Source organism: Schistocerca gregaria, chromosome 1, assembly GCF_023897955.1.
Source record: "Schistocerca gregaria isolate iqSchGreg1 chromosome 1, iqSchGreg1.2, whole genome shotgun sequence".
Lineage (NCBI taxonomy): Eukaryota > Metazoa > Arthropoda > Insecta > Orthoptera > Acrididae > Schistocerca > Schistocerca gregaria.
The window spans coordinates 873,305,452-873,319,659 of NC_064920.1; the positions used below are offsets into that span (position 1 = coordinate 873,305,452).

Below are 14,208 nucleotides of genomic sequence, written 5' to 3' on the forward strand. Positions count from 1 at the left end.
TATAAATACACTTGCCCTTAGTGGAAATTTAAAAACGCGTTATGTCGTCTACTATGTAGAAAATAAGAGAGAGACAGAGTTCAAGAACGGACCTCCGGAGATACAAAGAATTTCATGAGGATACTTTGTTTTGAATTTCACGAACTTGCGTTCCAAAGTCTACGGAGCTGGTGAACAGAATTGCACGTCGAAAGTGTAGAAAGTTTTTTCTGCGTGTTTACTTGAGCTAATATCTAGTGCTTTTCTCGGTATTACTTTTCACTGCACTGTGTTCACCCTTTCATCCGAATCCATTTGATGCATTTCCTTTTTATGTTATTACATAAACATGCAACTTCAGGATTTGCTATTATGCAGTGACTGAAATAAAAAACTTCCCTTTTTGTCTTCAAATTTTTGTAAATCTCCATTTGCTCGTTTTATACTCTGCAGTAGAGAGCCTAACCGAAATTCTGTTTGAGCATGTCGGCTCAATGAATAGGTATTTCTTCCCTTTCCCTTCATTATCGCATTTCTTGGTGATGGAGTGTAGTCGAGTTAGACCAGATGATGCTCAGGGAATTAGATTACAGAATGAGATAGCAGCCGCGTGGAGTGACCGCGTGGTTTGAGGCGTCCTGTCATGGGCTGCGCGACCCCTCCCGCCGGAGGTCCGAGTCCTCCCTCGGGTATGGTTGTGTGTGTTTTTCTTAGCATGGGTTAGTTTAAGTAGTGTGTAAGTCTAGGGATCGATCTAATCAGTTTGGTCCCTTAGGAATAGTGTGTAAGTCTAGGGACCGATGACCTAAGCAGTTTGGTCCTTTAGGAATTCACACATATTTGAACATTTTGAATGAGATAGCAAAAATACTTTCAGTACTTTGTCCATTTTCAGTAAGTGTATTACATTTTGTTGATAAAAATCATAACCAACTGCACGAAGAGATTTTATTTCTTTATCAGTCCCCTTCTTCAGAATATTATAATTATTGCCTTATTAGCGAGTGTTTTGACGCATTTTTGACAACAATACCGACAACAACAATAATTATAATAATAATTATCATTATTATTATTATTTATTACTATTTTTACCGTCTTCTGAAGGAGGCACTAAGTGCCTGCAACAGGTAAAAAAATAAAATTTATTTTGTACAACTGGTTGCTGATTTTTCAATAAGAAAAGTACTACATAAGTTTTGTTATTTGGACTGCAAAGTAACTGACGATGGCAGCGGCAAAGACAAAATAAAATGCAGGCTAGAACTAACAAGAAAAGCTTTTCTGAAAGAGAGAAACTACAACACGGAATGCATATTTTAGTATTGGAAATTCTCTTCTGAGAGCGTTTATCTAGAGCGTAGTCTTATATGAGAGTGAGACATGGACTTTCATCACGGTTAGGAAGTCTGTAGATTTTGAAATGCGGTTTTACAGAAGAATGCTGAAGAAAGGATGGGATAATACAATAAACAAAGACGGCTTACTGAATCTTGTGAATGGGAATAGATCTTTGTAAGACAACTTGACACGACACATCCTGTGGAATCAAGAACTCGACAGTCTGATAATGGAGGTAATTTGTGTGTGTGGGTGTGCGGGAGGGGGGGGGGGGGGTTAGAAAGTAGAGGGAAACCAAGGCTTGACTACAGCAAACCGGTACGAATGGATATAGTCTACAGCAGGTATGTAGAGATGAAGAGACTTGTGGAGAGCAGATTAGCATGGAGAGGTGCATCAAATGAGTCTTCGGACTGAGCAGCAGCATTTCTTGCGTTCGCCGCAGAGGAGTAAGAAAATAAGGGTAATCTACCAAACGTTAAACACTGAGTGGCGAAACTCACTTCAAGCTGGTATTGCCTCACATTTACGGAAACACAGTGGAAATGGGAAACAAGGATAGTGAGCGCGAGAGGCAGTTATTTTTCATTTGTGTGAGTAGTACGAAAGTCTGGCTTTTGTCTGGTCCTAGCTGCCTCGACAGGTGGCCAAGTTTCCTGCCGAGATGGCTCCACCAAGAGTGGCCAACAGTTTTGGGAGCCGTTTGATAGGCCGTACCGGATGTACTGGCGCGACGCGAGGCGGACGGCAGCCAGACAAACGCGAGCGAAAGTGTATGTGACGTCACAAGGTGTCGGCGTTGCCAAGCGTGCAGGCGGGCTCAGCTGACGGTTGGGCTGCAGTTGACCCAGGAGGCAGGCCCGTTACTCTTGCGACTGGTATTTCGGCCGCTCGTGCGCGTGCCATTTGCTAGGTGGCGGCCGACACTGCCCAGCCGATGTTAGCTGGGCTAGCAACACACACAGTGGCACAGCTTTATTGCGGAACGTTGCAGGGAATTACTCAAGTCCCGCTAAGACCTGCGCCTTGCAGCCCACGACGCTAGCCTTTCGCGGTTGAGCGGCTGCCAACGTAGGCGTCACAAAAATCCCCCACAAACGTTCCAGTCGCCTGGAAAGCAGCCAGCGCTACGGTTTTTTTCAGAGGGAATAGAGTTATGGCGAAAAAGAGGAAAATCTGTGGAAATGTTGACTTCCTACTAGAAATGGCGATTTGAACTTACTAAGAATAAACAGACGACAAAATAAGTAAAAGTAAAGCTATCCCCAAAAGCTACTTATCGACCACGCGCTGTACCAGACTACTATACGGGTGAGCATATTGTCTCAAGCATGTTCGTGACAAGGCGGCTGAGAACAAGTGGCTCAGCCGTTTTAATTTTAGAAGCAGCGCTGTGGGGGCAATCAATCGTTCTCCCGGATGCCGGCATTCGACGCATATTAAGGGGTTAAATATGTGAGTCAACTGAGAGGCCACAGAGAAAGAAACCAGACGATGGCGACTCTGCCATCCACATGACGTGTATACAGGTCTGCTACGCTGCGTAGCAGACGGCGTTATTGTTGCGCCAGATCTTAGAATTCGAAATAAATTAACCCCATACCCAGCAATCACTCCGATGTTCATAGTTGATCAGTGTTATGCAGCCTACAAGTTTTATACAATTATATACTTTCTTCAGCGTTCGCCTTACACTGTTATGACGCGAAATAATACCACCATCTACTCAGGCATACACACATTTGAACTGACTTTCATAAGCGCCTTCTGAAACTCTAGAAATGTGTATACAGTTGAATTTACAAAAATTGTAACTCACCCTATACTTGTGTCGTATGAAGTGGGACCAGAAAGAAATACATTTTATCTTAGCAGCTTTGGCATGTCTTCTTGCAGCACAAAGCAACGGAGCCATGCATAAAAGCGTCATCTTGGCTGTGTTTATATCGGAACAGCCGACACCAGCCCCTTTGCCTTTCAAACATGTGCACTCTTCTCGGATATTTTTGCGGAAAGTTTCAATGTCAACTTTAATGAGTGTAATACTACTGACCTCGACTTTTCGAATAACGCTAAAAAAGTATATCCATTCAGAAAACAAACTATTTGCTTCAGCGTCGCGGTTGATATAATGGCTACGAACTCACGTACATCCCTCTAGACGTGCCATCATTTTCCGGAAACCTCCATGCGACATCTACAACCGTTCACGAAACAACATACAGTTCGAATATATTGATGCGTAGCGCCCGCATTTTCTTCCTTCTCTGTAGGAGTGGGTGCGATTCAACAAAGTACTTGTTAGTAACAAAATCGGGATGAGTAAAATGTAAATACCGTGAAAACCAAGTTGTCCGCAATAGCGTCGCTTTCTCTGTAGCGTTCACGTTGAGCGGACATCCACGTTCTCTTGACCCCAATCTCAGACTCCGCCGTTGGTTTTCCCTACTTGACGCTGAACAGTCGTGAAAGAGACGGCCACAAAATTTATTTTGCCAAACAATAACGCATTAAAATAAAAAAATAAAACCGTAGTAAATCAACAGATATGTTACAGCTGACCATAAAATAACTGTTACAAACATCTGAACAGAAAAATTTAAGTCACGAGCGGATAGCAATCACAAACTCAATGTTAAATGCAAAATTTTAGGACTTCACCGAACTAAAGGAACAAGTACAGTTGGGTTTAACTTTGACTAATTACTTCGTTCATCAATTTACTCTAACAGACAGGTCCTTAGACCCTGATATTTAGATGATTTATTACTTATTCTTTACATTTCTTTATACATAAGCATTAGTAAATACCGGAAATCGTTCTACATGCGTGACAACGAGCGAAAGCTATATCAGTCAAGAATTTGCTGAACAGATACCCCTTTGGAGAGGAGTAGTAACGACGCCGTGGATCATGCGGTCTTGTTTTTTTTATTTTTATTAATCATAAATCACCATTTTCCCATTTCCCGGTTTTTGTACTGAAAGCCAAAGGGAGCTAGACACGGATGCGGAATTTAGTCAGTCGGTGTTTCACTTTCCTCGCAGACTGTCGGGGGCTTTCCCCGTACTCGACAGGAATGTCGGTACCTGTGTATTGAGTGCAGTACACAGCAGGTGTGAGTCAGAGCAAACTTGTTTTGACCGCGGGTATACCGCTGGCGGTCAAGGAACCGACATCTCTGGCCGTAGTCTGTCCGGATCAGACCCCAGTAAAAGCCTTTTTGCGCCGAAATCAACAGATACAGTACTTCGAGATTGGTCAGGGAAGATGATAAAAAAACTCCCACCAGATAACGGTCTTCCTCGATATTTACTTGTAGTGTTTTAAATAAACTAAAGACAATCAGAAATCGGAGACTCTGCTTCCGAAGCTAAAGTCGCGGAAAGCGTCTGACTATGAGATCCGTCCCTAGAGACAAGTATACGTTCAACATTAATGGTACGTTGTGGGTTGTACTTCAAGCTATAAAGCCCGATTCTGACGATCTGAACTCTCTTTGGTCAAACTGCGACTAAACTTGTGGTTCTTCGAGTAGGAATTCGCAGCATGTTAAACGTGAAGGACAGCTCTCATTACACACAGGACTACTCTTGATAAACCGAGAACTACAAATGACACTATGGACACCAGTCAGAATTAAATGTAATTATTTTCAGTCGGTGAGTACAGATTAACATGCTGAATGTACGATCTGCCATAAAACGGATACAAACGTTGGGATTAGCATTGCGTGTCACTATAAACTAGGGGCTTGTAAATAGTATCAGTCGAGGAGGAAAGGAAGCAATAAATGGCTCTAAGCACTATGGGACTTAACATCTGAGGTCATCAGTGCCCTAGACTTAGAACTACTGAAACGTAACTAACCTAAGGACATCACACACACCCATGCCCGAGGCAGGATTCGAACCTGCGACCGTAGCAGCAGCGCGGTTCCGGATTGAAGCGCCTCGAACCGCTCGGCCACACAAGCATGCAAGGAAGCAGCGAACTTCAATTAATTTCTAAGGTTAGAAAACAATTGTTATCTTCGACAACACTGCTCACGTACGACTCATATGACGAGGTTGGACTAAAGGTATATGGATGGACAAAGTACTTCTTCACCCACGTGGTTGTGCTCTGAATCACCTTATGATGGACTGTGATTTGGAAATTGTGAATCTTTGTGATATAAAGACAAATTAAAACAATTATCAGTGCCGAACCACATTTATTTTTCTCCACGAAGCGTTTGAGGGACTTACATCTTCATCTTCAGGTGGATCAGTGCATTACATGACAATTTCATTTTCTGGATATGGCCAGTTGTTTGCATTACACTTAATTTCGGCTCAGAAAAGTTGTTATCGTAGTATGGCACTGAACTCAAACACTGGAAAGAATAACGAACCTATTTACAAGATATTCAAGCCAGTTAAAAAACGTCTAAGCTCGTTATACAGGGTGGTCTGAAACAGTTTGAAACGCTTGTTGCGTTGCGCCATTTCCAAGTTAATTAGCATTGAAGTTAGCCAGTCAGGTCGGTGCGCAGCCCCCCCACAGATACAACTAGTGTCAGTTGCTCTCACAGCATAGATAATGGTTCACGAGACTGCTCAGCCTCTTGTTCGGGTTCGATTTTACTACCATCCCATGTCCAATTTTTACTTCTCTCTGTTTTCTTTTTTTAATTTTTTTTCGCCGTTTTTTTCGGCTTTGGGAAACCTAACGATCCACACGTTTGGCGACACCGCTCTGGCGGGCCGTTTGAATTTGTGCGCGCAAGAGCCTCATTTGCTACCTTGCACGGTAAATAACTAGGAAACGGCGCAACGTATCGCTTTCTCTTCTTAATAATTATATCTCAGCATACATACCCCGCAACGATGTTACAATTTTTACAGACTATCCCTGACCACCCTGCATATATCCAACTGTTCAGTAGCACAATAAAAAATGCCGTGTGGCTAGGGCCTCCCGTCTAGACCGGTCGCCTGGTGCAAGTCCTTCGTGTTGACGCCACTTCGGCGATTTGCGTGTCGATGGAGATGAAATGATGATAAGGACGACACAACACTCAGTCCCTGGGCGCCGAAAATCTCCGACCCAACCGGGAATAGAACCCGGGCCGTTAGGTACGACATTCTGTCGCGCTGACCACTCAGCTACCAGGTACAGTGAGAGCTGGTAATGTTCTTTCGCTCACAAGATACTGTACTTCTACTCATGCCCGATCTCGGAGTGTTTTTGTTTTTTGTTTGTGTGTTGTTCAGTGCCACAAATGCGTATACGTAAAGATCATCGGTGTTCTTTATGCTGGAACATCTTGTAAGAAGCTTTGTTATTGTTTAAACGTATAACTTGCCATATTATGATAACAAGCGACATAAAGTAACTAATCTGAAGCGAAATTAAGTGTAAAGCAGACAACAAGCTATATCCTGAAAAAGAAACTGTCATGTAATCCCCTGATCTACCTGAAGATGAGGTGTAAGACCCCGAAACAAGAAAACAAGAGTGGCTGACACACCTCATCTTTTCATGTATCTTTTGCACTCTGAATCCATGAAACACGAAATATGCCGCCAATTAAATCTAGTAGAGTTCTTGAAACTTATGAAACGCATTTACTCATATCAGTAACGCACAGTGACAATCGCAATGAAAAGCTAGATAAATTACAGCACATAGAGAATTCTGTAATTATTTGTTCTTTCCACGATTACCAGTAGGTTGTTGCGCGGCAGAGACACAGAGTTTCGGGTTTATATTTTAAAAACTGGAAGTTGACAACCATAAATGCATACAAACAAAACAAATTGTTATGTAAGTAACGACGACACAGCATACCCTGAAACACAGTTCTGGGGCTATGAAGTCTGTGTGATATTACGAGGCAGCAGTAACTGTGGTGACAAAATCCGGCTACTATCTTTTGTGGCATTGTTACTAGTATCGTCAGGGCTTCAGTTTTTAAATAAAGACTACAAAGAGATGTCAGCACGGCAGAAAGGCGTATGTGTGAGAGTTGTAGTGCATTCTGAATTGCAATTTTCGTAATTCTCGTGGTATAGACACAGAATTACGAAAGAACATTTTCAGATTTTTGTTGAAATTTATGGCATGCCTACGAATTTTGTTGATTTGTTTTGTGTATGACATCCCAGTGGAGCAATTCGCACATGTACCACATAGAGTTTTCGAAGATTACACCACAAGTTGCGAAGACAATGATAAATTGCATGGATATTTCATTAGCTCTGAAACTTTCATTAGTGTCATCTTCGGAAACTGTGCATGTTGAAGATGTACGAGTTTCTCCATTGTGATCTTATATACAAAGTAAATCAACAAAATTCATAGGTACAGTATAAGCTATAACAAGAATCTATATACTTTTATTTGTAATTCCATATCTATTACAAAAGAATTTCGCGAATTGCAATAGACAATCCAGTACAGCTCTCATATGCATGAGTTCCAAGAATATTGACATCGCAGTGAAGCTCTTTACTCAAAAACTGATAATGCTGTGGATTCTGAATGTACACTGCCAGAGTAGCGACGCTATAAGAGTAGAAGGATTTTATTATTACGTATCGGTGTGCCGAGAATAGCTACTATGGTTAACATGGCATCTGACATACGTCGTTTATTAGACACATTTTGGTTGAAGACGCTTCACGAGAGTCCGTGGCAAAAGCGGGATACGCGAAGGTCGCGTGCCCTCATCACGCTTGTCCTCCAAGATCAGCTGCCAGAAAGGGCACCAGTGTTGCAAGGCAGGCTGAGGCGATACCGTTCACTACGAAGGCCACTCGGTTCAGGCGCCCGTTCCGCAAAGTCCAATAGGCGGCCGCTATTTTAGGATGCGCTCTCGCCGACGCTGCAGCAAAACTGCATACTGCCGTGTCGGCACGTGAGACCAGCAGATGAGACTAGGTGGAGTGGAGTGTAGTGGAGGAGAGCAGAGCAGAGACCCCTGACGGGCCAGTGCTCCAAGTGTGCCGGATCTGCGCGGCCGCGGCCGGCAGTCTGTTGGCGACGCGGCCCCAAGGCCGGCTGGCTACCGGCGCGAGCCTCGCCCCGTCTCACCTCGCCCTCGGCTCGCAGTTATTATTACAGAAATAACTCGAAACCGAAGCAGGCGGGCGGTGTCCGCCCCGCCCAGCCACCGGCACAAAGGCCGGAGGCGGCAGATGCGGGCCGCCACACACCCCGCGCCGCCCGGCGCCACGCAGGATGTGTGTGGTCAACGACCCTGCCACAACCCTAGCGCCCGCCAGACGCCGCACCACGTGTGCCTATGTGTGCTCTCTTTCCTTCCACGCTCGGAGGAGCAGGATGTACGCCAACCCTTCTTCTACACGGCTCGCCTGCCGAACGTATACAAGCCGTCGCAAGTCGAGTAACTGTTCTCCATTAACGGACGGAGCACAACAACCGCGAAGCAAACAAAAACACAGGGTGTTTATACATGAATATTGGGGGTTTAAATGCTTTATAATATTTATTACATTAAACTTACAGAGACAGCTTACACTACACTCGTTCGTCCTCTGTTAGAATATTCCTGCGCGGTGTGGGATCCTTACCAGGTGGGATTGACGGAGGACATCGAAAGAGTGCAAAAAAGGGCAGCTCGTTTTGTATTATCACGTAATAGGGGAGAGAGTTTTGCAGATATGATACACGAGTTGGGATGGAAGTCATTACAGCAAAGACGTTTTTCGTCGCGGCGAGACCTTTTTACGAAATTTCAGTCGCCAACTTTCTCTTCCGAATGCGAAAATATTTTGTTGAGCCCAACCTACATAGGTAGGAATGATCATCAAAATAAAATAAGAGAAATCAGAGCTCGAACAGAAAGGTTTAGGTGTTCGTTTTTCCCGCGCGCTGTTCGGGAGTGGAATAGTAGAGAGATAGTATGATTGTGGTTCGATGAACCCTCTGCCAAGCACTTAAATGTGAATTGCAGAGTACTCATGTAGATGTATAAATGGTATGTCAAATGAAAGAGCAACTAAAACAGTTTTACCAAGAACCTGATAAATGTTCAATGTGAGCTCCATTTGTCACACGGTACGCATCAAGTCTATAGCCGAGCGACGGATGGGCCGCAAGGAGCCCAATGACAGGGCTTGCTTTGCGTGGCCTCCACGTTCACCCGACCTGCGCCATGAGATTTTTTTCCTTTGGGGCTTCATCAAGGATCTTGATGATGATTAGTGTTTTAGGGCGCACAACAACGAGGTTATCAGCGCCCGTTCCCAAAAGAAAAGTTGACGAGTGCAGCCAAGATCTGTTAAACAAGGATCAATTCAGAGCCGATCTTTGCGAGAATTGTAAATGTTCAAATTTCAAGATTAGACACCGTACATCAAAACAGCTAGATAAAACTAAAAATAAAATAGCAGTACAAAACAGGTAAAAATAATTAACGGTGGCTGAGTGACCACTTACAAAAAATGGGTGACCAAACCACTTTACAGCACATTAAGATCTCAATCCCAATATTTTGGGAAGAAGTCCAGACATCAAACAAATACGTAAAACTCTAGCGGCACTCGCTTCATTATTAGTTAAAATCGAGGGCACGTCTGGTGGAAAACTGAAATCTTCCCTCAAACCCGCATATAAAACACACAGTTAAAATATATCGTAACGACAGCTGTGTCCCACATGTCTGACACGTTGGTGGCTCCTCACGACGTAACAGAAAACTGTGTGTCAACGGACAATGTCATATTCTAAGCCGTGTAAGGGCTACTTCCTCAGTTCGTCGGTGTCGGAAGGACCGTGTGTACGTGCCTCCGCTACAACAGATCTCCCTGAATTAAGAAACCGGATTGAAGCAGCTGTTGCTACAATCACTGAAGACACACTTATCAACGTTTGGGAAGAACTCGGTTATAGACTTGATGTGTGCCGTGTGACAAATGGTGCTCACATTGAACATTTATAAGCTTCTTAGTAAAAATGTTTGAGTTGCTCTTTCATTTGACATACCATTTATAACTGTAAGTTTAATATAATAAATATTATAAAGCGTTAACACCCCGATATTAATTTATAAACACCCTGTAAGGCACTTTACACGCGCATCAAGATCGCTTCTATACGGTGCCTAGTAAAGAACGCAATTTTTAATTTATTAAAAAAAATATCTGAAAATTGCTAGTGTTATTACGTCTGTATCAAACACAAAGACTGCTACTAAACATGAAACGAAATGTCCTATGCTGCTTCGTACTCACATATTCACTCTGGGGGCAAAATTTTCGACGACCCAAGAGCAAAGTTGCGCTTGAAACTGACCCATGACACGTCTAATTTCTGCCTTGAGTTGAGAGATGGTTCGTGGATTGTTCACAAAAACACAAGATTTGACATCCCCCTACAATCTCGGAGGCCAGTTCTGATCGCCATTCTGAGAGACGAGACGCGTAGGGACTCTCTTACAGAAGTTTCCTTGATTGAACTACAGTGTGGCAACTTGCCGCACACTGCTTGAACCATGTGTGTTCAACATTCAATTCTTGCAACTGCAGCCATAAAAACAGTCGCTGCCACTGCTTTTCCAGTGCCGTCTTCAAAAAAGTATGACCCAATTAGTCCGCCAGCCCATAACGCAACCCGCGTCAAACAATGACGCGTTCTGTATAAAGACGCTTCTCACGGACCATGTGAGGATTCTCTGTGCCCAAAAACGGACAATTTTGTTTACTCACATAAACGCTGGAAGCATGCCTCGTCAATGAATATTAATTACTTACGAAAATCACTACCAAATTCTTATTTCGTGAATACCGAATCGACAAATGGTTCAAATGGCTCTGAGCACTAAGGGACTTAACTTCTGAGGTCATCAGTCCCCTAGAACTTAGACCTACTTAAACCTAACTAGCCTAAGGACATCACACACATCCATGCACGAGGCAGGATTCGAACCTGCGACCGTAGCAATCGCGCGGTTCCAGACTGTAGCACCTAGAACCGCTCGGTCACAAAAGCCGGCCGGGAACACGTCTCGGAACGAATTAATTTCTTCCGATTTGTATCTGCAGCTCTGTGGACTAAGAGAAAACTGACACTTTTAATCAACTAAGTGCGACACTACTTATGTTAAATGTAAGCATGTGATGATTGAGAATGAGAGAACGTGTTGTCAGACTTTATAAAATTAATATATTAATTTACACGTACATTTCATGCCCAAAAGCTTAGAATTTCTTGTAGTAACACGAGGTAAGGATTTGGAGTGGGGTGTCCCATGCTCCTCAATCCATAACACATGGACAGCGGGGAAATAGTATGCCTTTGTTTCAGGCACATTAGGTTCAAGAAGTCCAATGATCGGATCAGTATAATTTTCCTGGTATTTCTAAGTAGGGTATGTGGTCTAGAGTGAGGCTGTTCTCGGCACGTAAATTTCATTTTGGGCTGCAAGAGAAAGAAAGTCGCTTTGTCCGCTACTGCTTTGTTAAATATTAGTCCAGAATGCTAACTAGTCTGTATGCTACACGTAGGAAATGGAAGGACGACAAGATTTGACGTGGAAGTTTCGTATATGCTGCTGTCGAAAAAGTTATCTCGCAGATTTCATATAGTGTCTCTTAACCGGTGAACCGTGGTGATATGTCGACTGGATATGGACCTCACCCCCTTAAAACATAACAGAAAGGAGAAGAAAGGAAAACTAATGTCTCATATGATGGAGGAAATTATACGTGAAGGCAACATCAAATAATACTCCTACACTGAGGCTGCACATCTGCCCTGCATACCACAAAATGTCTACAACTGCTGTGCTCTTGGCAGTAGTACTACAGCGCAGTATTTGACTGACCAGAAAAGAGCTCCGTCACCTCTCAGTCCAATCACTTATCATTTTAAAGGAAAGTGTCAGGTAGGTAACTCAGACAGCAGCTAACAGCCGCAGACAGAGCATGTTGGGAGAAGACGGTAACGGACGCTAGTGAGTTTCGCGTCTGGTATGTGCGATGATGTCACGCGGACCACAATAGCTCTAACGGGACAAGAAGGTCAGAGTAAACCGAAAATCGCTGATAGTAATGAACTCACCTAAGCTAGCTTCAAAACAAATTCGACTACCCCACCCGTTCACCTTCTCAGTAGTTCCCAAGACGGAGAAATTTCCCAGAAAAGTATTTCTCTGAAGCGGCTACAAGTTGTTAACAGGTTAACGCCTTTCGACAAATGGCAGTTGCGAGAAGAAGCGGATGCCGTAAAAACCCATACGACAAAGACCGCTCCAAGCCGGAATCTGTCGCCGTTGCTCCTGGTGCCGCAACACTTGTATAACACCGAGAAATGCGTCGACAATGCCATGATACACGTTCACTAGAAGAACAGTTGTATTCCGCAGATTTAAATGCCACGTCCATTGATATGTTTCTACGGAAATCGAGTTGTCGTTTTAGAGGAAAATGATTAGTGCGGTGAGAAACATAATAAATTAGCCAAATTTTCTGGTAGATAAGAACTGCGTATCGCAGAGGGTGTCGCGCCCGAAGCCTTTCCTTCCTATGGGCACTGTTTGTCCATCGAGATATGCAGACTTCGTTTGCAGTTTGGAAAGTACGGAGAGGCACCGACTGAACTGAAGCGAGACAGCTAATCATGAGTTATTCTCGGATAGCTCATTCAGCAGAGGCACTGCTCGCGAAGTAAAGGGGTGCTGGTTCGATTCCTAGTCCTGTACATTTATTATCTGCCACAAAATTTCACAACAGCGCAAATGATTAATCAGTTAAATAAAAATTAAAGACAAGAAAACTGGAGGGACGGAGGAGATATAGGGTCCACTGGCAATTACCGCGAAAAGATAACACGAATGAATTGTCGTATTTCCATGGTTGAGAAATATAACTATCTGTAGGGACTATGTTGGGGTTGGAGTAATATGGGAAGGAGAGACTCTGTGTATGTGTATGTATGTGTGTGTGTGTGTGTGTGAAAGAGAGAGAGAGAGAGAGAGAGAGAGAGAGAGAGAGATAAATGTTTTTCTAGAAGAACATTATAGGCTGCAGCCCATCAGCACCGGATGAAGGTCTTAAAGACTGAGTCAATGGAGACCAAGATGTATCACGCTACTCAACAGAAATAAAGCCCGCAAACGCAGAAAGTACGGTTTCAACTACGTTTACATCTTCTGGGATATGAAGGTATGTTACAGAGGAGGGAAGTTTTACGTTATCCCTCATAAAATCCAAGCGTACGCCGCTCTTGTCTGAAGGAGCGAGCTAGCAGAGCAAATACCCACCACACTGGCTGTAAGCTGCAACAATGGCGTCGGGCGGCGGCGGCGACGGCGACGCCTGCCTCCTTTTGTTCTCCCTGCCCGCACTGCTATTCGTGTTTCAAGCACCGCAGCACATAACCTATACACATTTGTAGACAATGGCGGCGTTGGCGCGAACACTCCGGATCCAAGATGGCGGCCGCCAGCGCGCCGCCGGTCACGTGATCGGCTACGCTGACCTTAAACCGGCGGCCGGCCAGCTGGGCAAAAAACGCGCGCCCCGTCCGCTGCCGAGGCAGCCTCTGCCGGCAGGTTGTTCAACCGACGGCTGCCTCTGAAGAGTCTTTGTCCTCGCTAGTGCCAGGCCAACGGCGTCGGGACGCCCGTACAATGGTCTAACTAATACTGCCACGCCGTACAATCCGTTCTCCAGATCAAGTAACAACTAGGTACGACAGAGATAATTTTTTGGAACTGTGAAGTAATGCTTTTGCTGTTTCACTGGGGACAAGCGTTGCCACTTCAAGATATATATAAAATTTAACAACAGCCGGTCGCTGTGGCCGAGCTGTTCTAGGCGTTTCAGTCAGTAACCGCGCTGCTGCTACGGTCGCAGGTTCGAATCCTGCCTCTGGTA

General features: G+C 44.2%; 2 protein-coding genes across 7 annotated transcripts in view; one reads left to right on the top strand and one right to left on the bottom strand.

Moving 5' to 3' along the window:
• LOC126273306 (uncharacterized) overlaps nucleotides 1–14,208 on the top strand; it is a 1,028,036-nt gene that overhangs the window by 949,531 nt on the left and 64,297 nt on the right. The window lies entirely within an intron of this gene.
• The window catches only part of LOC126273272 (PAX3- and PAX7-binding protein 1-like), a 165,924-nt gene that overhangs the window by 21,572 nt on the left and 130,144 nt on the right, over nucleotides 1–14,208 (bottom strand). The window contains exon 1 of one of the 3 annotated variants that reach the window (XM_049976826.1): nucleotides 13,593–13,771. The exons of the other annotated variants lie outside the window; for them this stretch is intronic. The gene's annotated coding sequence lies outside the window, so the exon portion shown is untranslated. Of the gene's footprint in view, nucleotides 1–13,592; nucleotides 13,772–14,208 lie in introns of those variants that run through there. 3 annotated transcript variants of the gene reach the window in all.